The sequence below is a fragment of the Triturus cristatus genome, chromosome 4_2 (genome assembly GCF_964204655.1).
Source record: "Triturus cristatus chromosome 4_2, aTriCri1.1, whole genome shotgun sequence".
Classification (NCBI taxonomy): Eukaryota; Metazoa; Chordata; class Amphibia; order Caudata; family Salamandridae; genus Triturus; species Triturus cristatus.
Window position 1 is genome coordinate 980,779,590 of NC_140586.1, and position 22,894 is coordinate 980,802,483.

Here is a 22,894-nt window from a genome sequence, read left to right on the forward strand (position 1 = left end):
CTTTGCAACATCATGACTCAGTAGTGATAGCGCCTGCTCCAAAGGAAACCAGCCCACGTGTCCTATCTCCCCAATTATTAACTGTTAGCTCCCCCGAGGACTCAGTTCCAACCTACAACGCTAAGACACTCAAGAGCAAAGCTGTTAAAAATAGACCTTCTACATCTAAGTTATCAGTAAAAAAAAACTCCATTGTAACTACTAAAAAACGGAGAAAAGAGTCCCATTCTGATTTGCTCAAATCTATGCCTCACTCTAAGTTGACTACCACACAAAGTAGACCCCCAACGCCTTCAATGGACCCTCCTACATCTCCTTTTTCAATTTTGCTGACTGACATTGAACAGTTGGTAAAATCCCTGTTGTTTCCCTTAGTGGAACGAGTTAAGAACATTGCGACTCAATTAACATCCTTGGAAGCATCGCATGCGTCACTTGTCACACAAAACAACGACCTTTATTTTCACTTTAGTAAAAATATCACTGTGGCCACTGTGCCCTCACCCTTTATTCAATCTACTACTCAGCCTAATACATTAAACCACATAGAGGACATAGTTGTACCTATCCCCGCACCTGAGAAACAATCCCTCGCCACAAGGGTCCCTAGAGTCGACCAACTTTCCACTCCTGTAGTGCCCCTAGGTAATAACATCAACCGGCAGCTTGCCCCGAATTATAAATTGGATAAAGGCTCCCATATTGACCTGCCCCCCGAAGCGGCCCCCTATGTAGTGACCCTTACGGGTGTCCCAGTACTTGCTCCAGGTAAAACCGAGAGATTCCAAGAACTTAACCCCTTCCATGCTCATGACGGAACGGTTCCGTCATGAGCCACGGTTGGGCTGTGCTCATGACGGAACCATTCCGTCATGAGCCCGCCCGCGCTCGAACCCTTCAGCACCGCGGCGGAATTCGCCCAGCGCTGAAGGGGTTAAAAACAAAGTTGTACATTGGTTGACACAAAATAGACCACTTCCCCCTGAAATTAATGGTGAAATACTCCATGTGAGGAGATTGAAATAGGTTGGCACCAGACCTAAGGACATCCAGGGTGACATCATTATAATCAATTTTAGGGATCGTAGGGTCTTACCTCATATCGTGGACTGGTACTCACCAAGCAAGGGCATAGGAATTTCAACGGTCGATTTAAGTTATTTCTATCCCCGTTCTTTGTTGCTAAACCCCACATTTTCACACCCTCCACCGAGGTTGCACCCCGAGGCTCATCACTTTTCCCTCCCGACCTCAAATAGATATACCACTCTTTCAGGCTTGGAAGAACAAGATTGACTTTTCAACCCTGTGTCTATGGCTGACAACCCCCCTACTGTGAGTTTTTTTACCAACTACCTGAAGCCCGACAATTTTACTTCTGAGCTTAATAATACACCGCTTATTGACAATTCTGGGTGGGAGTTAACTACTGATATCGTTCTATATTCCCCAACCTCAGAGTCACCGTCTCTGACTGATCGCCGGATAACTAACCTTTCTTTTAATCATACAGCCCATAGCAACATTTCAACCCCTATAATCCCTTTGCAACCTACAGAAATTAATGAGACTTCATTAGAATCTACGTTTAGAAGTACTGGCACCTTTGAACCAACGCAGGGTGATACGGTTTTGTCTTGGAACGTGGCAGGTCTCCTCGACAAATTGACTAACCCAGCTTGTATTCAAATCGTTTCCTGTTATAGCATTATTTGCTTACAGGAAACCTGGACTACCACTGAGCTCCATCTCGTAGGGTACCAGACCTTCCATACCCCAGCTTCTCCCAGTCCCCATGGCAGAAGTAAAGGGGGACTTTCAACTTATATCTCTGTGAAATGCTGCCTAAAACCAGTTTTTATCACTGGGACCTTACACTATCAGCTTATTACTTTATCTGGTGGCTCTATTAAAAATACCATTCTGGTCAATTTTTATAATAATATTCTAAACTCTCAATTAGATCTGGTGCTCAATGGCTTAAAAACTGACCTAATTAAAATAGAGTCCCAAACTAAATCTGACACCCTAATCATTATGGTGGGCGATCTCAATTGTTCCCTATGCTCTCAGAGTATTAAAGGTACCTGTGGAATGACAGTCTATACGGACGACCCTTCTACTCACTTTTGTCACTCTAAATTAGGTGATCTCTTAAATGATATAACATCTCATTTCAATTTATCTTTCATTAACGATCTATGTCTCCCACCTAAGCGTTTCAAACCTACTTACAACGGGAGAGGCTCTCATACCACTATTGATTATACCCTTATATCTGTCAGGTACTCAGGAATGATTCTTAATTGGGAGACCCTTGACACTGCCATTAGTGACCACTACCCTATAGGGCTAACTTTAAAGCTAACCCCGCTCGCTAATGACACGGTCAGGCCAAATCCTCTTTATTCTCCTCCCTTACACACAGGATCCACCATGGGCCTCTTCCTTAAATGGGACAAAGTGGTCCCCCTGACTTTTCTTAACTCTTTGGTTAACAACGTGTATGACCATATTCAAATTTGTTTATCATTAACCGAAAACCCACAGACAATAACTAATTCCTTTTCTACAATTTTGTTTGAAATAAAAACTCTCCTTGCACGAGCCCCAAGGAAATCTCAATTATCTACCCATGGCTGGTTTGACAGAAATTGCTCTAAAGCTTTGCGACTTTTGAAAGCAGCTCTGAAATGTAATCCTAGGAACCGCTTGGAAGTCCAGCAAGCTAGACATAACTATCGTAGCATCCGTCAGGCTAGACAAAACCAGCTGAAATTGGAGGCCTGGTCAGCGCTTGTGGAAGCTTCTGAGAAGAAGGATAACACCGCCTTCTGGAGGGCAGTCAATGCCCCCTTTTTTCGACTTTGCCACTCCCCGATAGTGGATTCAGCCATTATTATTATTATTATTATTATTATTAGGAGCTTATAAAGTGCGCTTATACCCAAGGGTGTCCTGGCGCTGAGAAGCTGATCGTCCCTGGAGAGCGAGTGTCTAATCCCTAAACAACCAAGTCTTCAAGCCCTTTCTGAAAGAGAGAAGTTCCTCCATTTTTCTCATATGTGCCGGCAGACCATTCCATGCAGTAGCAGCACCATATGAAAACAACTTTCCTCCCCAGCTGGCCTTTTTTATCCTAGGCACCACTACTAGATTGCCCTCCGAAGAGCGCAGTGCCCTCCCCGGCACATACTGCTTAAAACAGGCCTTAAGAAACTCCGGGCCATTGCCTTTTAATGCCTTGAAGACTGTACACAAGGCCTTAAATTGGGAGCGTTTATGAATTGGTAGCCAATGAAGTTTCTTCATTCCTTCTCGGATTGAAACATGTTTAGGAGTGCCTGTCAATAGTCTCGCTGCCGCGTTCTGCACCAACTGCAGTCTGTACAGGTGTTTCTTTTGCAAATTAAGGTACAGACTGTTGCAGTAGTCAAGACGCGAGAGGATGAGAGCCGACACAACTAGCCGGAGACCATCCGTGGGGAGCAATGTTTTAACTTTCCTCAGAATCCTGAGAATGTGGAAGCAGGATGAAACTACACCACTGACCTGATTTCCAAAGTCCAGTTTTTGGTCCATAATCACCCCCATATTCCTGGCTTTAGGTGTGGGCACCGGTATCTTTCCCAGTACCTCGGGCCACATGGCTGGGGACCAGATGTTGGGATTATTTCCGAATATCATAACCTCGGTTTTTCCAGCATTAAGTTTAAGGCAATTTGCAGCCATCCAACTCGCTATACCTTGCAGACAGTCATGACACCTTACTGTCAGATCGGCTTGGGACCCTCTTTGTACCGATAACACGATCTGCGTGTCATCAGCGTATGAGGTAAGTTGGAGTCCATAGGATCTAATCAAAGCTCCCAAGGGACTCACATATACGTTAGAGAGTGGGACTCAAAGATGAGCCTTGCGGGACCCCACAGGGAAGGACAAAAGGTTTAGATCTCTTTGCTCCCACTTCAACACTCTGGGATCTGTCGCCCATAAAGGACTTAAGGAGGTTCCAGGCAGTGCCTTCCACCCCGGCCAGAGCCAGTCGGTCCATCATAACACCATGATGGACCGTATCAAAGGCCGCCGACAGATCTAACAGAATGAGGATCGCCTCACCCCCTTGATCCACTGCCACTCTGATTTCCTCAGTCGCCTTGACCAGGGCGAGTTCTGTGCTATGGCCAGCACGAAACCCAAACTGGGTAGGATCAAGGGCCCTCGACCTCTCAAGGAAGGAGGTAAGTTGCTTGTTTAAGGCCTTTTCTAATAATTTTGCTGGTATTGGGAGCCGCGAAATAGGCCTATAGCTATTCGGGTCACACTTATCTAAAGTGGGTTTTTTAATTAATGGTAAAATGGAGGCCACCTTCCATCTCCTGGGGTAGCTCCCTGACTCTATGATAGAGTTAAACAGCGGAGTGAGTGTGTCGGCAATAACCTGTGGACAATTCTGAAGAACCGCCACCGGGCATGGGTCACTGGGGGCTCCAGAACGTGCCATCACCAGTAAACCCCTAACCTCCTCTGCTTGTAGCGGGCTGAAGCCACTAAGTTTATCCTGCGTCTCTACTGACCCAGCCTTCGTACTCCAAACTGCCAATCCAACCTCTTTGTAGACTTCAGAAAAGGAGGAAAAAATTCCTGCTACCTTATTCTGAAAGAAAGTAGCCAATGTTTCACAAAGGTCCGGGCTAGTTGAGGAGACCGATTCAGCTGGGATCGTGAGTTTAGTTAAAGTTTTAAACAGTTCTCTAGAAGATGAACTTGCCAACTCAATTTGCTCTGAGAAATATATTTTCTTTGCCTCATGTATTTTGTTTTTGTAAATAGAGAGGCTATTTTTATATTTTTCTTTATCGACCGAACTGTAACCCTTCCGCCATAATCTCTCCAATCTTTTACAGTCCGATTTCATGGTCTGTAGCGCATCAGAGAACCACGGCGCCGAGGGAGAGGATCTTCTGGGCGTGAAAGATTTAACAGGTGCAAATATATTGCAGACCCCTGAAACTTGGGTCAAACACTTTAGCACCCTATATAACCCTCGGGATTCCGCTAACCAACCGTGTGAGTGTCAAAGTGACCTTAATTTTCCCTGTGATCAAACTACTTTTTTTCCTTTAAATATTTCTTTTCAACATTCTGAAGTACTGATTGCCTTAAAAGCCAGCCCATCTGGGAAAGCCCCTGGCCCGGACTGTGTCCCAATAGACGTTTTTAAAGCACACCCTGACCTGTGGGCTCCATTGCTCACTAATGTTTTAAACTCGTTGAATAACATTGGCTTTATTCCCACTTGGCCTGAGGCAGTTGTCGTCCCAATTTTTAAAAAAGGTGCAAGGGATAATCCTGCAAATTATCGCCCAATTTCACTTTTAGATTCCCTTATGAAGGTAGCTGGGCGAATTATCTTAAATAGAATACAGGATTGGTTAAGTGAACAAGACATCATCTCTAATGCGCAATACGGTTTCAGACAAGGCAAGGGCACCATTGAACAGGGCCTGAATTTAACTCTTATAATAGCAAAATATACCCAGGCCAAAAAAGGTAACCTTTTTATAACCTTTGTAGACCTTAGCTCTGCATTTGATTGCGTTGACCATAAGCAATTATGGGATTCTCTGGTTGAGATTGGTTTAGACCCCCCCATTCTTTCATTTATCAAAGAGCTGTACAGGGACGCCTCGGCCCGCGTGAGATACGGTAATAATGGGGAATGTTCCGACAGGTTTTTTATCAGGCGAGGAGTTAGACAGGGTTGTATTTTAGCCCCTTTACTTTTTACTCTCTATATCAACTCTGTTACCCACCACCTGAATAGAACTTATTATGATTATCCTACAATAAATGGTAAACCTGTTCCCATCCTCCTCTACGCGGGCGATGCCGCTATTATGTCCCAGACACCTATCGGCCTACAAAGGGCTGTCAATGCCTTTACTGATTTTATGTCAAGAAAAGGATTGAATGTTAACACCTCTAAAACTTATACCATGTCTTGTGGCATAGGGATTGGAAAAAAATCATGCACTATCTTTCTGAAAGGCAACAAATTGGATAACATCGATAGTTTTCCTTACCTGGGCATTACTTTTAACAAGAGGGGCACCTGGCGAGCTGCGGCTCAAGCGAGAGGCTCAGCACTGTCTAAAGCCATAGGGGCCTTGACCAATTTTTCTAAAAAATTGGGGGGTCGTCCAATAAGTCCTTTACTGCAGATCTACCAGGCGAAGTGTATACCAACCGGCACCTATGGATCCGGGATCTGGGGGATTGAACCCGTCGACCAAATTCAACGTCTGGAGAACGCCTTTTTACGCTATCTCCTGGCCGTCCCTCCAGGCACCTCTACTCACATGGTGCACACTGAACTGGGCCTTAAGTACATTATGGATACGATTAGATCCTCGCCCCTCTTGTTATGGCACAAAGTCTGGACCAACGAAGAGACACCTTTTAATAGGGAAATCATTAAAGATTGTCTAAAATTGAAAAATGCTAAGAACATTAAATGGTTGAACTATGTTAAGAATTTGTCTAGCTACATAGGGCATTCTGAATTTTTTACTGACCCTTCAACCTTAGCCAATACACCAAAACCAACGTTAAAGCATCTTGTCTTAACTTACTGGAGCTGCAAACGATGGTCTCTAGAAAATCAGAAGAGCTCTGTTGCTGATTATCAAAAATCAACCACCTTGAGTGGTACACAGCACTATTTACTCTTAGAACCATATGCGCATGCTCCTGTCTCGTTTTCGCACTAATACCTTTTTTAGACTTTTAACTTTTCCTACTTTAAACTGCTGGTCCAGTGACTTACCGAAGTGTCCTTGCGATGACCTTTCAACTCAATCCAACATTCACAGTATTTTATTCTGCAGATTTTACCGACACCCAAGAGCTATTTTCCTGAAACCACTGCTTAAATCTTGGGGAATAAGGTCATGTAAGGTGGCTTACCAAAAATTGTTATCCTTGGAAACACCTTCAACCTTAGCAGCTGTCTCATCTTACCTGAAAATGTCACTGAGGTTGCGGCTATCAATGCAGGTTTAAGATGATATATGCCTTGATGTCCTGATCCTGTATACGTACTTTTTATTAATTTTATCATATTCATGATTTAAATGAATTTTACTGTTTTTAAATGATTTTATATATATTCAAGTGTATGTACTTTTATGATATTGAAATTACATATCGAATAAAGTTACTTATCTATCTATCTATCTTGTTGGTGGATAGTGGCCATTTTGTGGAGCCATCCAGGCTGTGAGCACTGCTTTTGCCACAGGCCTGCATTCATTGTCTAGTGTCTTCACTTTCTGTGGGTGGCATGGCCATGTGGGTGGCGGCCATCTTGTGGAATCAGACAGTGTGCTTTTGCCATAGGATTGCATTGTCTGTCTTCCATTTCTTTTTGTTGTGGGTGACTAGCGGCCATTTTGTGGAGCCATCCAGGCTGTGTGCACTGCTTTTGCCACAGGCCTGCATTCATTATCTAGTGTCCGCACTTTGTGGTTGGCCTGGAATGTGGGTGGCGGCCATTTTGTGAAGTCAGGCAGTGTGCTTGCTTTTGCCATAGGCTTCAGTCCCAAGATTGTGGCCTAGTCTGCCAGTAGGCCCAGAGGTAGTCATCTCATCATGCGTGCCTAAAAGCTGATTCTGTGTTGCCAGTTGAATTTTAACACCATGTATGGCATTGTATTATATTGCAAAATGTGGTTTTTGGGGTGGAATTTCAGTTTTTTTTCTGTTTGTTAAATAAATAGGCCTTTTCAGCCAGTAGGTAACCCTAGGTGTTCAGCTCGTGCAGTTTTGGCAACTCGGCATTGCGCGACAACGCAGACTTACACTTTTTGTCTTCTTTGTGCCCTCAATATGCATGTTCAAGAATGCAATAACGACTTTTTGTGAAGATCGCGATGCCGAACACGCAGAATTTGCAATCTGGCAAAGGATATCTCGCGAGCAGCATAAAACCTTCTCGAAAACGATGATTAGGTTCATTTGCCAAAAAAATTCCTCAGGTTGTCATTTGGCTGTAGTTGTTGGAGCAAGGAGTCATTTTTTTTTTTCCAATTTTTTTTAGAAGAGGAAGGAAGTTCCCATGAGTCTCCAACTTCATGGTCCTGTCCTTTGTCTTCACCTTCTTGTTATTGTGGCTGGCCTGACCATTTTGCTGGGGGCCATTTTGTGGTGGTAGTTAGTGGTGTGTTGTTTTTGCCACATAGGCCTGCGTGTCTTTCCATTGTTCCTTGTGTCTGCTTCCAAATCCATCCCCTTTGCCAGCTGCAGCTCCCTGATGCTGCATCCATCCCATGTGAGGCACAAATGTAGGCCAAACACAGGCTCCACTACATTTTAGTTTTTGTCCTTTGCTGTTCTTATTCTTAAAAAGCGATTAGTTATGGGGCGCCCATTACCTCGAGAACACCATGCTTTTAATTTGAGGAATTTGCTGGCAATACATCGAGGTGGACGTATTGTCCACACCAGCATCCATCTAGTTAATTCCTCAGCAAGGTTCTGCGCAGGGCATGTAAAGTAGTCTTCCACATTTCAGCACATGCGCACTGTACTCCTCCCCTCACGCATGCGCACCTCTCCCCACTCCGTCAGGGTATTCCGGAAAGGGTTACCGCCCATACTCCCCCTTTTTAGTACCGCGTCCCACTACCTTTTGGCTCATAACTGGCAGACGCAGGGACGGGGTAGGTGGACAGGAGTCATCATCCCGGCAAAAATTGTAAGTCCCTTAACCTAGTAGGGAGTAGCGTTGGCTCGCTAGCATGTATTCTACTTCTTATCATGTCCATTCTTAATTGCTTTCCAGCCCGACATTGCGCGGGCGTCCATAGCTCGAGCCAGAGAAGAACTACTTTTGTCAGTGGAAGGTATGTGCCCGTGGAGACCCAACAGTTTCCACTAGTGTTTTGATATCGAGCACACACGTTACTTTATTTTCATTGGAGCACAAATTGGCCGGTTTTTAACTGTGTGCAGCCAGGACACGTTACATACTCTTACGATGTTGTCAGAACTCTTTGCTTATTATGACTACTTTGATAGGACACGGTCCACTTACTTCTGGGGTCTCAATTGGACCTGGTCAGTCACCCAACCTTAGACACTGGTTCCATTGAGTATCTATGTTTTACTGTGTTGTCTCATGTGCTCTCTGTTTTTCTATGTAACTATTATACACACAACTGTGGTATACCCTGTAGCATCAAGTTGTTACTGATGCTCATTCCTGTGATTTATTATGTTTTCTTTTCCTAGGCATCGACCAGGAGCGGTATACATCATGCAGTTGCAGCCAGCTTATAGGTATACAGGCTCACTGCCCGCCCTGTCTTATTTAGAGGGCATTTTAATTATTATTTCACGTGCACTTTACAGTTTTGGTCCTGAGGAAGCGCCAACGACCACATGGGCGACAAAGGCGCGAAACATGTTGACCTACGACCTTGCTCACACCCAGGCATAATACGCTGCAGGGGCAAGATTTTACACAGGAGTCTAGTCTGTGAAGGGTATACAATTTTTACCACTACTGCCCGTTTACCCTTTATACACCGACTCATCACTATGCACGCACTACCTTGACCCTCATTAGACCCCCACCCCACACACCTGCATGCACCATCCGGCAGTCCTAAAAGATCTCCGACAAAGAGACCCTTCGGGGGACCCATGGGGAATTGCAGCGCCGGCCCCACGAGGAGCAAACGCCCGATGATGAAGCATGACACTCCTTGGGGTGTGTGAGGGCAACAGAGGACTACATGTGTCCTTTCACTTCACTGGAGGGTCCCTCTTACCTAGGATTTCTTTCCTTTTCCTTTACTTCTTTCAATTTTCCTTTTTAATCAATAGGTGACTTTTTGCACCTTGATGCAATGGTGACTATTTGCACCATGCAATAGGAACAGTATCCCCCCTTTGGTTTTGATATTGGCATATGGACCATGGATACTGGACCTTTATTAGCTCCTGGGTCCCCCTCTTTGTTTATATTGATAATGTACGGCGGTTCAGCCGAGGACCGTTCTATAGTCGCTTTTTACGTGCTTTTCCTTTCAACGAGCACATGAGGTACTATTTTATTGATAGTGGGATTTGCTATCTTTTCAATGACACCTTTAAGATAGGAGGCTTGAGGGATGCGGATTTCGCAATTCCAGTGACATTTTACTGAGACTCGCCTCTTCTTTTAAACTTTATAATGATAGGATTTATAAAATCTCCTCCTTGAATTATCTAGTACTGGCACCCCCTTCACAGCCTCCTTTATTACATGGATAGGCTGAGGTAGAACATAATATGTCCAATTGGACGCTTACACAGTGATTAAAAAGCGATTAGTTATGGGGCGCCCATTACCTCGAGAACACCATGCTTTTAATTTGAGGAATTTTCTGCCAATACATCGAGGTGGACGTATTGTCCACACCAGCATCCATCTAGTTAATTCCTCAGCAAGGTTCTGCGCAGGGCATGTAAAGTAGTCTTCCACATTTCAGCACATGCGCACTGTACTCCTCCCCTCACGCATGCGCACCTCTCCCCACTCCGTCAGGGTATTCCGGAAAGGGTTACCGCCCATACTCCCCCTTTTTAGTACCGCGTCCCACTACCTTTTGGCTCATAACTGGCAGACGCAGGGATGGGGTAGGTGGACAGGAGTCATCATCCCGGCAAAAATTGTAAGTCCCTTAACCTAGTAGGGAGTAGCGTTGGCTCGCTAGCATGTATTCTACTTCTTATCATGTCCATTCTTAATTGCTTTCCAGCCCGACATTGCGCGGGCGTCCATAGCTCGAGCCAGAGAAGAACTACTTTTGTCAGTGGAAGGTATGTGCCCGTGGAGACCCAACAGTTTCCACTAGTGTTTTGATATCGAGCACACACGTTACTTTATTTTCATTGGAGCACAAATTGGCCGGTTTTTAACTGTGTGCAGCCAGGACACGTTACATACTCTTACGATGTTGTCAGAACTCTTTGCTTATTATGACTACTTTGATTGGACACGGTCCACTTACTTCTGGGGTCTCAATTGGACCTGGTCAGTCACCCAACCTTAGACACGGGTTCCATTGAGTATCTATGTTTTACTGTGTTGTCTCATGTGCTCTCTGTTTTTCTATGTAACTATTATACACACAACTGTGGTATACCCTGTAGCATCAAGTTGTTACTGATGCTCATTCCTGTGATTTATTATGTTTTCTTTTCCTAGGCATCGACCAGGAGCGGTATACATCATGCAGTTGCAGCCAGCTTATAGGTATACAGGCTCACTGCCCGCCCTGTCTTATTTAGAGGGCATTTTAATTATTATTTCACGTGCACTTTACAGTTTTGGTCCTGAGGAAGCGCCAACGACCACATGGGCGACAAAGGCGCGAAACATGTTGACCTACGACCTTGCTCACACCCAGGCATAATACGCAGCAGGGGCAAGATTTTACACAGTCTAGTCTGTGAAGGGTATACAATTTTTACCACTACTGCCCGTTTACCCTTTATACACCGACTCATCACTATGCACGCACTACCTTGACCCTCATTAGACCCCCACCCCACACACCCGCATGCACCATCCGGCAGTCCTAAAAGATCTCCGACAAAGAGACCCTTCGGGGGACCCGTGGGGAATTGCAGCGCCGGCCCCACGAGGAGCAAACGCCCGATGATGAAGCATGACACTCCTTGGGGTGTGTGAGGGCAACAGAGGACTACATGTGTCCTTTCACTTCACTGGAGGGTCCCTCTTACCTAGGATTTCTTTCCTTTTCCTTTACTTCTTTCAATTTTCCTTTTTAATCAATAGGTGACTTTTTGCACCTTGATGCAATGGTGACTATTTGCACCATGCAATAGGAACAGTATCCCCCCTTTGGTTTTGATCTTGTTGTCAAATTCTCATAAATGGCTACACTGTTATTCACTGAGTTACTAAAATGTAATAATTGTGACCACCACTACACACTAAGAAGTTATATATTACATTAACAAGATGACACCAGAGCACTACATATGTATATTACTTTCATCCTCTAATGTATTAAGCACATTTCAGGAACATAAATGATTCAACATCATTGGATGGCAACGCAGCTGTAGATCTTTCCAGTTAATTGTTTTCTTTTGTCAAATACAACAGCCGACGCGCGTTTCGCCCCTGCGGGGCTTCCTCAAGGCTGTGGATAACATATAAAACATATATATTGGAATATACACCACATATATAAAAACAAAGACAATTTCTTAAAACAGACATAACAATATTTATCACATTAATTGTTACACCTGTGGTCTGGGATATAAATAATGATCTCTAACTTCAACATAAATCATGACCACCGTAGAAAGCCAACAAATATCCAATATAACAAAGGAGACCCCAATATTTGTTCAATTAATTTCTAAAAGGCACAAACAAAAAACGAGAACAGTGGTGATGCACCCAGTGCAAAGTTAAAAAGGATACCAAATGTCTATACAATAGGAATACACAGTGTTCCCTTAGTGCGCAAGCCATGCTCTTTGATGAAAAAAAGCCCTCTTATAGGCCCAAAGTGTCAAACACCCGACGGGAAGAAGATGAAACATATCCGATTTCTCACCTCTCTAGTAGTCCTATATGACTCATATGTGATCAATCAACCTGATAGTCTTTTTGATTTTCAACAAAGTGTGTCTCAAGTCCAGAAAGTACTGTGAAATAGATATTACAGTGAGATTGTCATGTGCTTTATATGTCTAACAATCAACCAAATTTTTAAAATGTAAATCATTAAGTGTATCCAACACCGCAAAGACACGTTAGCCACCTCTTACCTAAGCAATTGTATCCATTCACTATGTTTATCACAATATTTCTTGAGAAACACAATCTTCCAAGTCTCAATATAATCGCTTCAGATAATTGGTTGGAGCCATGATACGTTCCATCTATCACAAAGAAAGAAAGGGAGTATTGCTATATATATGTATTGGTCAGGGCACGCATAATATACCTGTCTTATCTAAACAATGTCATTACTTAAGAAATGTTAATGGCACAAGTGATCGGTCTGTATTGTCGTTTAATTCGCGGATCCAAATTAATTCTAAGGGTATCCAATAGCGATATCATAACCGTTAGAGTTGCATATTATTTCCCATATTGGATATCCCAAAGAAAAAACAAGCATTTGCAATGCAATAGGTCTCGCATTTGCGAGAGTTGGAGCTATTGGCAATGTACATGTGTTTTGACAACCTGCAAGCGATGTGTAAACATGCACTTTGTACTTATAGTCCTTGTTTACGAGAAGCAAGGCTGACAGTAAAAGAGGCGCAGTTACTGCCAGCCTTGCTTCTATTAAGCAACTACTATAAGCATAAAGTGCGTATTTACGGACTGCTTGTAGGTTTTGAAAACAAATAAATAAAAGTCATTGTCATTTACAATGCCAATAGCTTAATCACTAGCAAATTCGAGACCTATTGCTTTTGAACATGCCTTGCAATTTAGGGGTTAACTAGGGCCTACCATTTCTAAATGACAACTGCCTTTCTTAAAGGTGAGGGAGGCTGCAGTTTGCCTACAAGCAGCTTACCGTGGCTAGGCTGTCTGTAGCAAAACCAAAAGCAACATACTGCTGCTGTGGTGCTTTAGTCCTCCTACAGAAAGGTACTGGCTCAAAAACTGTTTGCTTGCCCTTAATAAAGACGCATGCATTTTTCCCAAAATAAACAAAAATGCCAGGGGGCTAGTCCTGCTTACCCTACTGCCGCTTTAGTGAGGGAATGTTGCATAATGGCCAGAGCTGTCGACATGGGAACTGGGGAACCAGACTGAGTCTCGGCATCGCCTCAATATGCTGTGAGTCTGTGCAAATCACTTAATTTCCCTGGAGTTGTGCGGCATAGACAACTCGGGTTGCAGTGTTTTAGTGACTTTCGATCTGTTTGAGTGTGAATTATTTTTTTATTTTGATTTGCAAATTACTAGGAAGATGATAGATTATGTGGCACGTGCGGAAACTCGATAATGACACAGAAAAGACCACAGCCACAGAGCAGCATAATTCCAGTGGCCCTGCGTTTAAACCATCATTACCTAATAAATTAGTCCTTACTTCACTTGCTACAGTGTTAAGTGCCATGGGCCATACAAATGGCAAAATTCTGCTATACAAAAGCACTTAACATACGTGCACTAATTCAGGTTTTTCTTGTCAAAAGCAATATGAGGTGCACATCTTAATTCGCTCCATAAGCATCTCTCTCTGATAGTGGTCGCTACAAAAGACCCAATTCAATAGAACTCATTGAGTCGACCTTGCAAGGATGAAAGTCTAGGATGACCCTGCTGAGAGAGTCAAACTTCTGACCTTCAAATTACACGCAGATCTCTGCAACAGGCACACGAACCCACGGAGGAAATCTGGTGAGTACCTCCTGCACACTCATGGCGCTTGGTCCCTGGCCCGTCCTGTGACGCAAGGTCACAGGCTGAGAGAGAACATCAGGAGTGCACTGAGAGCAGGTAAAGTGACACCTGTAGCCCTACGTGTGTGTGCGCTAGTGCCTGTGTGGGCCTGTATATGTTGTGCTGACTTCAAAGAGAACGCTTTCCGCTTATGAGTGCATTTTTATCGCTGTCTGCATCACTTTCGCTGCTTTTTCTTCACACTTACCTCCCACCCAGCACCTTGGGTCTCACTGTCTTCGCTTTGAAAGCATTACGCTTTTTTCTCTCTCTCATGTGTCTCATTCTCACAGCTTTCTCCTCTAGTATTCAATAACCCGTTTTTTATTTTTATTTATGGCTCTTTGTCATAGACTCGTTTTGACAGTAAAATTCTACACAGAGCTCAAACATTTGGCTGCAAAGCGCTCAAAGCTGCCCAAACGGATAATAATAGCAGCACATCAACACTCTAGTGGGGGTGCTCAGGGAAACAAAAGAGGAAGGGGTTTAGGGTGGGTGCATAGTGGGAGTGTAACTCAGTGAGCGATACAAAGACAAACAACCCTAAAAAATGCTGGTTGTTTAGTGAGAGAGGATGTGGTATACTATTCAGAGCTGCTGCCTTTGGAATTGGGGAACCGGGTTCGATTCGAGGCTGGCCCCGTCCATACAAAAAAAACATTAACGCAGAGACATGCCCACCTGAAAAATGTAAATAAAAGAATGACGAACGCTGTAAACAAATGCCTTAAGTTTATTAGCAATACAGGCAATCGGAAGTGTGAACCCGTACAGACGACATTTCAAACACACGTACAGAACAAAATAAACCAGAGACAGCTGAAGCTGTGAACAGGAAGATGGTGCATTAAGCGCTTCTTAGGATATAAGCGAAAGAGAAAGCTACCAGTGCAGCGCCCATCTTAGATAGAAAACCGCTCCATACTGGCAATGGGTTAACACGTACAGGAAGAAAAGACCACATCAAAGAAAACAAGGCGCGAGGGGCGGGTGGTGATGAGGGGGGGCGACAACACCGAGGAAAGCGGCCGTACAACACTGAGCGGCCGTGCATATTAAACGTATGCGTGAACCAGGCGCCATGGCAAAAAAACAACAAAGTAGTCCGTAAGTTAAAAGATACAGCCCTGCAGTGCAACTTAACTGTAGTTGGTCGGTGCTGCTTCCTTCAAAAACGGAAGTGATGTATCGCATCCACAGCCAACCATAAGCCTGCTAACAAAAGCAATGCCACAGTTAACCAATTGCAAGCAGCAGGAGAAATTACCCTCAATATTGTATTTACTACAGGTCTTGCGACAGCGCATGCGCTGTCTAGGCTCGACCTAATAAGTACTCAGAAAAATGGGACTTAATGATTGTAACGTCCCATATTTATATCCTGATTTAATGTTAACGCAAGCTGAGGTGACATGTGACACTTGCTTATTTAGTGTCCAATCATATGCCCAAACATTAAAAAAGGCCAAACATGCTATAATCACCTAATGATACTTATTAGTTATTGCGTGCCAAATCGATACTAGTCTGTTCTATTTTTAGTATGTGCTTATGGCAACCATGCCTGCGGTATCCTCCCCACTCACCCGAACAATTTTCCTTGTTGACGTTTTTACGTATGTAACGTCCCATATTTATATCCTGATTTAATGTTAACACAAGCTGAGGTCATATGTGACACTCGCTTGTTTAGTTTCCAACCATATGCCCAAACACAAAAAAAGGCTAGACATGCTATAGTCACCTAATGATGCGTATTAGTAATTGCGTGCCAAATTGGTACTAGTCTGTTCTATTTTAGTATGCGCTTATGGCAACCATGCCTGCGGTATCATTCCCACTCACCCGAACGATTTTCCTTGTCGATGTTCTCACGTATGCAGGTCAGCGAATCCCGATTCCCTCGCGTCCGGGTCTCCCAGCTGATTTTAAAACTACGTCCGACGTCGGGTAGTAGAGATTGAAAGGGGACATGCCTATTTGCACTAACGTATTTGTCATGACACTATAGCGGCCATCTTGAAATATGCATAACTTGTGAAAGTCGCCACAGATTGTGTTTGAATGTCCCAGTCATATAGATTATTAAAGTAAATAGATCAAATATGTTGAGCCTGTTATTGTATGCCTTTTATCTTCACCTAGATGCATCAACACTAACCAACAGTTAACCCAAGAATAGTCGCTTGTAACCCAAGTATAGTCACTAATAGATGTAATGATTGAAACACATTACAATAATTCCATCCCATATGGTATAGTCATGTTTGTGATCAAATTTCACTGTTTGACCTGCAGTGATGTAATTAAGATTCCCAAATAAGTTTGTTTCTATATTATCAGACATAGAGTTGTTTTATCTGTACACTTCAGCATGTGCCAGTTATTATTCCTCATTTACATAAGTCCCTCATAGAAACTCGAACAGTTCCTTATCTATGTGGATTCCCAGCTCCGCAGCTCGCAAGATAACAATCCATTTACTTTCCATTTGGCGTAATTCAATGTTCTGTTGCCGCCTCTCTGGCCTATTTGGGGCATATCTATACCATGAAATCCTATATTTATAATCTCTTTGTTACCATGTATAGTGTTGAAATGTACCGCAAGTGGATATTGTGTATTGTTGCGTATGGCCCTTCTGTGTTCTTGAATTCTCTCTTTGAGAGGCCTCACAGTAGTTCCAATGTATATTTTGTTACATTTGATGCAATACACCGTATGTGTTGTATTGCAGTTGATGAAATGATTTATCATATATGTCTTTGTGGTATTATATTGAAAATTGATTGTTTTATTCATTGCGAAGCAGCAAATATTACACATACCACATTTGTAAAAGCCTTTGGGAGCAGTAGGTAACCATGTATTTGTTATCTTGGGGGGAATGTAACTTGGGCATAGCTGTTGTCTGAGTGTTTTTGAATGTAATAGCGGGTTTCTTGGCAATCTTGTCATGCAAGCTCTGATCTTCTAATAGCAGATGCCAATGTTTGTTTAGTACTTTGTATAACTCTGTACTCGCCGAGGAATAAGGCGTAATGAATCTGATTTTATTGTTACGGAAGCATTTTTTCTGCATTTAGAAAGAAGTGTAGTCCTGTCTCTCTTATCTGTTTTGTACCCTGCTTTGTCAATTATATTGGTACTGTACCCCGTAGCCAAAAATCTTTTGTCAACTTGGGAAAGTCCATTGTTCAATTTGGTGACATCACTGCAGTTTCTTTTGATCCTGATCATTTCACCAAACGGAATGGATTTGATTAGTGAGGTAGGATGTGCACTTTCCGCATCCAGTATTGCAGGCGGGGGGTTTTCTGAAGGGTATTGACAGTAATTTATCATTATCAACCACAATGGTGATATCTAAAAAATTAATGCTCGTAGTGCTTTGTTCTTTCGTAAAACTCAGATTGAAAGGATTGTCATTCCTGTGTATAAACAACTCATCTAGCTCCTCAGTGGTACCAGACCAGAAAAGTAAAATTTCATCTATGTATCTCCCTAGATACAGAATATTATTCGTCAGATTGGAAGGGCCTTTTCACCACAGATGTATCAATTCATATTAGCCCATGTAGAGGTTGGCCAAGGACGGTGAAAATTTCGCCCCCATGGCCAGCCCTCTTGTTTGACGAAACCAACTGCCATTATGTAAAAAAACATTGTTATTCAATACAAGTTCAATCATCTCTAATAGCATTATCGAATGCTCATAGGTTTCTATGGATTTGGTGTCGAGAAAATGCATTGAGACCCAGCTTACCTGGAATGCTCGTATATAGCGAGCATACGTCCATTGTAACCAAATAGTGTTTCTCAAGAAATATTGTGATTAACATAGTGAATGGATACAATTGCTTAGGTAGGAGGTGGCTAACGTGTTGTTGCGGTGTTGGATACACTTAATTTACATTTTAAGGATTTGGTTGATTGTTAGACATATAAAGCACATGACAATCTCACCATAATATCTATTTCACAGTACTTTCTGGACTTGAGACACACTTTGATGAAAAGCAAAAAGACTATCAGGTTGATTGATATAAGAGTCATATAGGACTACTAGAGAGGTGAGAAATCGGATATGTTTCGTCTTCTTCCCGTCGGGTGTTTGACACTTTGGGCCTATAAGAGGGCTTTTTTTCATCAAAGAGCATGGCTTGCGCACTAAGGGAACACTGTGTATTTCTATTGTACAGACATTTGGTATCCTTTATATCTTTGCACTGGGTGCATTACCTCTGTTCTCGTTTTTTTTTTGTGCCTTTTAGAAATTAATTGAACAAATATTTGGGGTCTCCTTTGTTATATTGGACATTTGTTGGCTTTCTATGGTGGTCACGATTTATTTTGAAATTAGAGATCATTATCTATATTCCAGACCACAGGTCTAACAATTAATGTGATAAATATTGTTATGTCTGTTCTAAGAAATTGTCTTTGTCTGTATTTATGTGGTGAATATTCATGGTGGTCACGATTTATGTTGAAGTTAGAGACCATTATTTATATCCCAGACCACAGGTCTAACAATTAATGTGATAAATATTGTTATGTCTGTTTTAAGAAATTGTCTTTGTTTTTATATATGTGGTGTATATTCCAATATATATGTTTTATATGTTATCCACAGCCTTGAGGAAGCCCCGCAGGTGCGAAACGCGCGTCGGCTGTTGTATTTGACAAAAGAAAACAACAAACTCGAAAGATCTACAGCTGCGTTGCCATCCAATGATGTTGAATCATTTATGTTCCTGAAATGTGCTTAATACATTAGAGGATGAAAGTAATATGCATATGTTGTGCTCTGGTGTCATCGCGTTAACTGTAACCTATATCACATATTGTGAGTCTAGGAATCAATGCTCTAGGTGGATGAGTATTAGACACCAATGTTGGACCTAATATTTGATCTGATGCTTTTAAATACCTTAATATTACAATAAGGAGACGCTATTGATGTGCAGATTATTTTAAGCATATCCACCACATCCTATTCAATTATATATTATATTAGTTTAATTGTACTATCTTTTGACAGATGTTCTTCTGTCTTTTTTGCTTTTAGGTGCACAAAAGACTGTGGAGGAGGTCCTCCAGTACCAAGAAATTTGCTATAGAGAAGAAGGAAACGAAGAAGGAAGTGACACTTAAGTCTGGTGTGCTGCCCAAAACGTTTTTTGGGAAACCAAAAATGACGCCTGATGCAGTGGTGTCCAGGGAGCAAGCTGGGGTCAGCACCTCCGCATCAGTGGACCCAACCCACCAACCCAGGCTCAAGCACATGAGTGTGGAAGAGGTAGCCAGCCTAATGGTGGAAATCAGTGATGCTGAGCCTGAGCTAAACTTATCGCTATCTCAAAGTAGTACCCAATCAACGCAGGAGGAAACACAGAAGATTAGTGCTCAACAGCAACAGCCGCAACCACCGCCCGCAATATTATGGGGTTGTTCCTCCTGAAGTAGGGGCAGTTCAGGAAATTGAGCCTCATGCAGAGGAAGAAGAGGAAGCCACTCATTCAGAAGCTCCATTGTCTTCCAAATCCCCACCAAGGAAAAGGAGGGTTAGTCCAAGTTCTTCACCTAGCCCCCCTTCTGATGATCTAGATGCCACTTGGAAGCCACAAACTGAGTCTGAGAGGGAAACACATCCCAAGACCAGGCTAGGGAAAAGGAAGGTTTCAGAAAGCCCTACACTTATGGAGGTTGATGTAGAACAGCAGGATGATGAGGGTCCAGTCATCACGAACATCACTCCTGGTCCCGAGGAGATGGAGACCAACATTGTTACCATATCCAAAATCGCTGCGAGGGATGTAGCATGCATACCTCCATCACAGGTAACACCAACACAACCTACAGCTTTCATATTTGCATTAGCAAAGGCCCGTCAGCGACCTACATCCAGCACAACCACCACCTCAGTAGAAGTATGTAGTGGTACAGCACAGAGTCAAATTCAACGCACACCCTCCAGTTCATCCGGCATTGGAAGTGGCACCTCCAGCAGGAGGCAAAAGTTAAGTTCCCCAGTTTGGGACATCTTTATGGTTAGTGAAAAGGAGAAGAACATTGCTACATGCTCCATTTGTAATACCTCTGTTAGTTGGGGTAAGCTTGGTACAAACTATGGTATCGGAGGCAAAATAACCCATCTGAAAAAACACCACTTGATCAACTGGGAGCACCACCTTCGCAGCATAAAAACTACAACCATTGGTGTTGCTCGGGATAAACAAGTGGAAGAAGAAGATCCGATCACTGTGGGAGAGGAAGAACAAGGAGATATTCTCTCTGGTAGTGGTACACAAAGTAGCCCTGTCCCCAGCAGTGCAGTGTTATTGTCGACCACATCTTCAGCAACATCTCAGTGGCACAAGAGTAAGAGTCAGCCTGAGACAGCAACCAGTACCGCAATGAAAAAAAGTGCGACATTGAGTCTAAGAGGAAGGAAAACCATGCAGCCCACCATTATCAGCATGTTTAGGCCGGTGGAGGGGCAGAACGAACGCAACCACCCAATAGAACATTTGTACAATGTGAAGCTGTCTAAAATGTTAGCACTGGACCTCTCCCTTTTTCTTTTGTTGAAGGGGTGGGTTTTCTGGAATTTGTGACAGCCATCTGCCCAAAATGGAAAGTTCCCAGCCGCTAATATTTTGCCACAGTTGCTGTTCCAGCACTACATCACGACGTGTGGGAATTACTTGGAAACACCTTGCAGCAGAGTGCTGTTCATAGTATCCACCTGACAACAGACATGTGGACCAGTTGCCAAGCCACTGATTACATGTGCATAACTGCACACTGGATCACTTTCGTGGGGTGTAGAGAACAGATATCTGCTGGTGTTGACGCTGCTGAGATTTGTTATGCCACTCGCAAACATGCAACTGTAGCCATGTTTGCCATGGTGAAATCTCATACTGCTGCAAACATTTTGTATGGGTTTAACAGCAAGGTCTTTGAGTGGCTGTGCCCAAGAGGGCTTAACATTGGTTTTGTTGCCACGGACAATGGCAGTAATGTAGTTAGGGCCATGAAAGATGGTGGCGATTTCAGGGTCCCATGTTTGGCGAAATGCATTTACATTGCTGTTCAAGACTTTCTGAAAAATGAATACAAAGTCAGCAACTTACTGATCACCTGCAGAAGAAGATGCACACATTTCAGCCATTCGTTTAAAGCCCGGAAGCAGCTGAGGGTCATTCAACGTGAGCACTCATCCAGGAGGTGCCAACACATTGGAATTCAACGTATTACATGCTTGATCGTCTGTTTGAGCAGTACATACCACTCAATGCTTATGTAATGCCCGTTGAGATGGGTCAATGGGACCTCGTTAAATGCCTGACAGAGATGCTCCTTCCTTTTGAGGTCTTCACACGTGAAGTCAGCAGGGAGGACTGTACTATGGGCCAAGCTATCCCATTCTTGCACATGCTAGAGCAACAGCTGAAGGAGGTATCTGAAACGTACGTAGGTGTGGATGACAAACAAGATGCACATTATTTGGCGGAATCCTTAGCCATTCGCTTATCTGAAAATACAATGATTCAAAATAACATTGTGTCAGATCCACATTACATTACTGCCGCAATTTTGGATCCACGGTACAAAGCATCTTTGAACAGTAAGGCAGAAATTCCTTTTTCAGAAGTGAATGTTGCCAAGTACAAAACTTTGATAGCTGAGCAAGCCATTGACTTTGAAAACGAACAGCTGGTAATTAGAGGCCCCCTGCCCCAGCCCAGAACAAGTACTCCAGGGCAGATTCCAGAGGCAAGTTCTACTTCAGAGCCTGAGGGAAGTGCGTTTGCCTCCCAGCAGTCACCGACACCAACACTACCAATAACATCAACAGCAAGAACAAGATCATCCACATTACAATCGGCAACTGATTGGTTTCTACGGCAGGGGTATGGTTAGTCCAGAGCTGATGCAAAGGCAAAAGAGGCAGAGCACATTGGAACACCCCTGAGCATTGAGCGGATGGTCCAGGTGGTCCAGGCATGTCTGGATGACCCAACAGAGGTCTTCATGAATGGAAATCTATCGGTGTATTGGTATGGGAAAGAAGCCAATGGACAGTGCTCAGCAGGCTAGCGATAAAGTACCTGACTTCCCCTGTCGCAAGTGTCTCTTCTGAGCGTGTTTGCAGTGCTGCTCGTCCCATTGTAACGTTGAAAAGGACCACAAAATACGTGAATCACAGCAGGAAGAGGAGAGCGACTTTGATGACATAAGTAGTGGGTTACATGACATACTTCTGTCCGAACCACCAGAGTTGGAGGACAAGCTCCTCTTCCCTGACAACTAGGCATTCAAATTGTTACTTTCTACCTTCCATTATTTGTGTGTATCTGTCTTTTTCTGCTTCAAATCAAA

At 43.3% G+C, this 22,894-nt stretch overlaps 1 long non-coding RNA gene across 1 annotated transcript in view; it reads right to left on the minus strand.

Moving 5' to 3' along the window:
- LOC146839204 (uncharacterized) overlaps positions 1 to 16,427 on the minus strand; it is a 118,857-nt gene extending 102,430 nt beyond the window's left edge. Inside the window, exons 1-3 of the long non-coding RNA XR_014960806.1 lie at positions 16,349 to 16,427; positions 12,862 to 12,975; positions 12,648 to 12,738 (exon numbers count right to left, since the gene is read on the minus strand). This is a non-coding gene — a long non-coding RNA (uncharacterized LOC146839204). The remainder of the gene's footprint in view (positions 1 to 12,647; positions 12,739 to 12,861; positions 12,976 to 16,348) is intronic.
- Between the last annotated feature and the right edge of the window lie 6,467 nt (positions 16,428 to 22,894).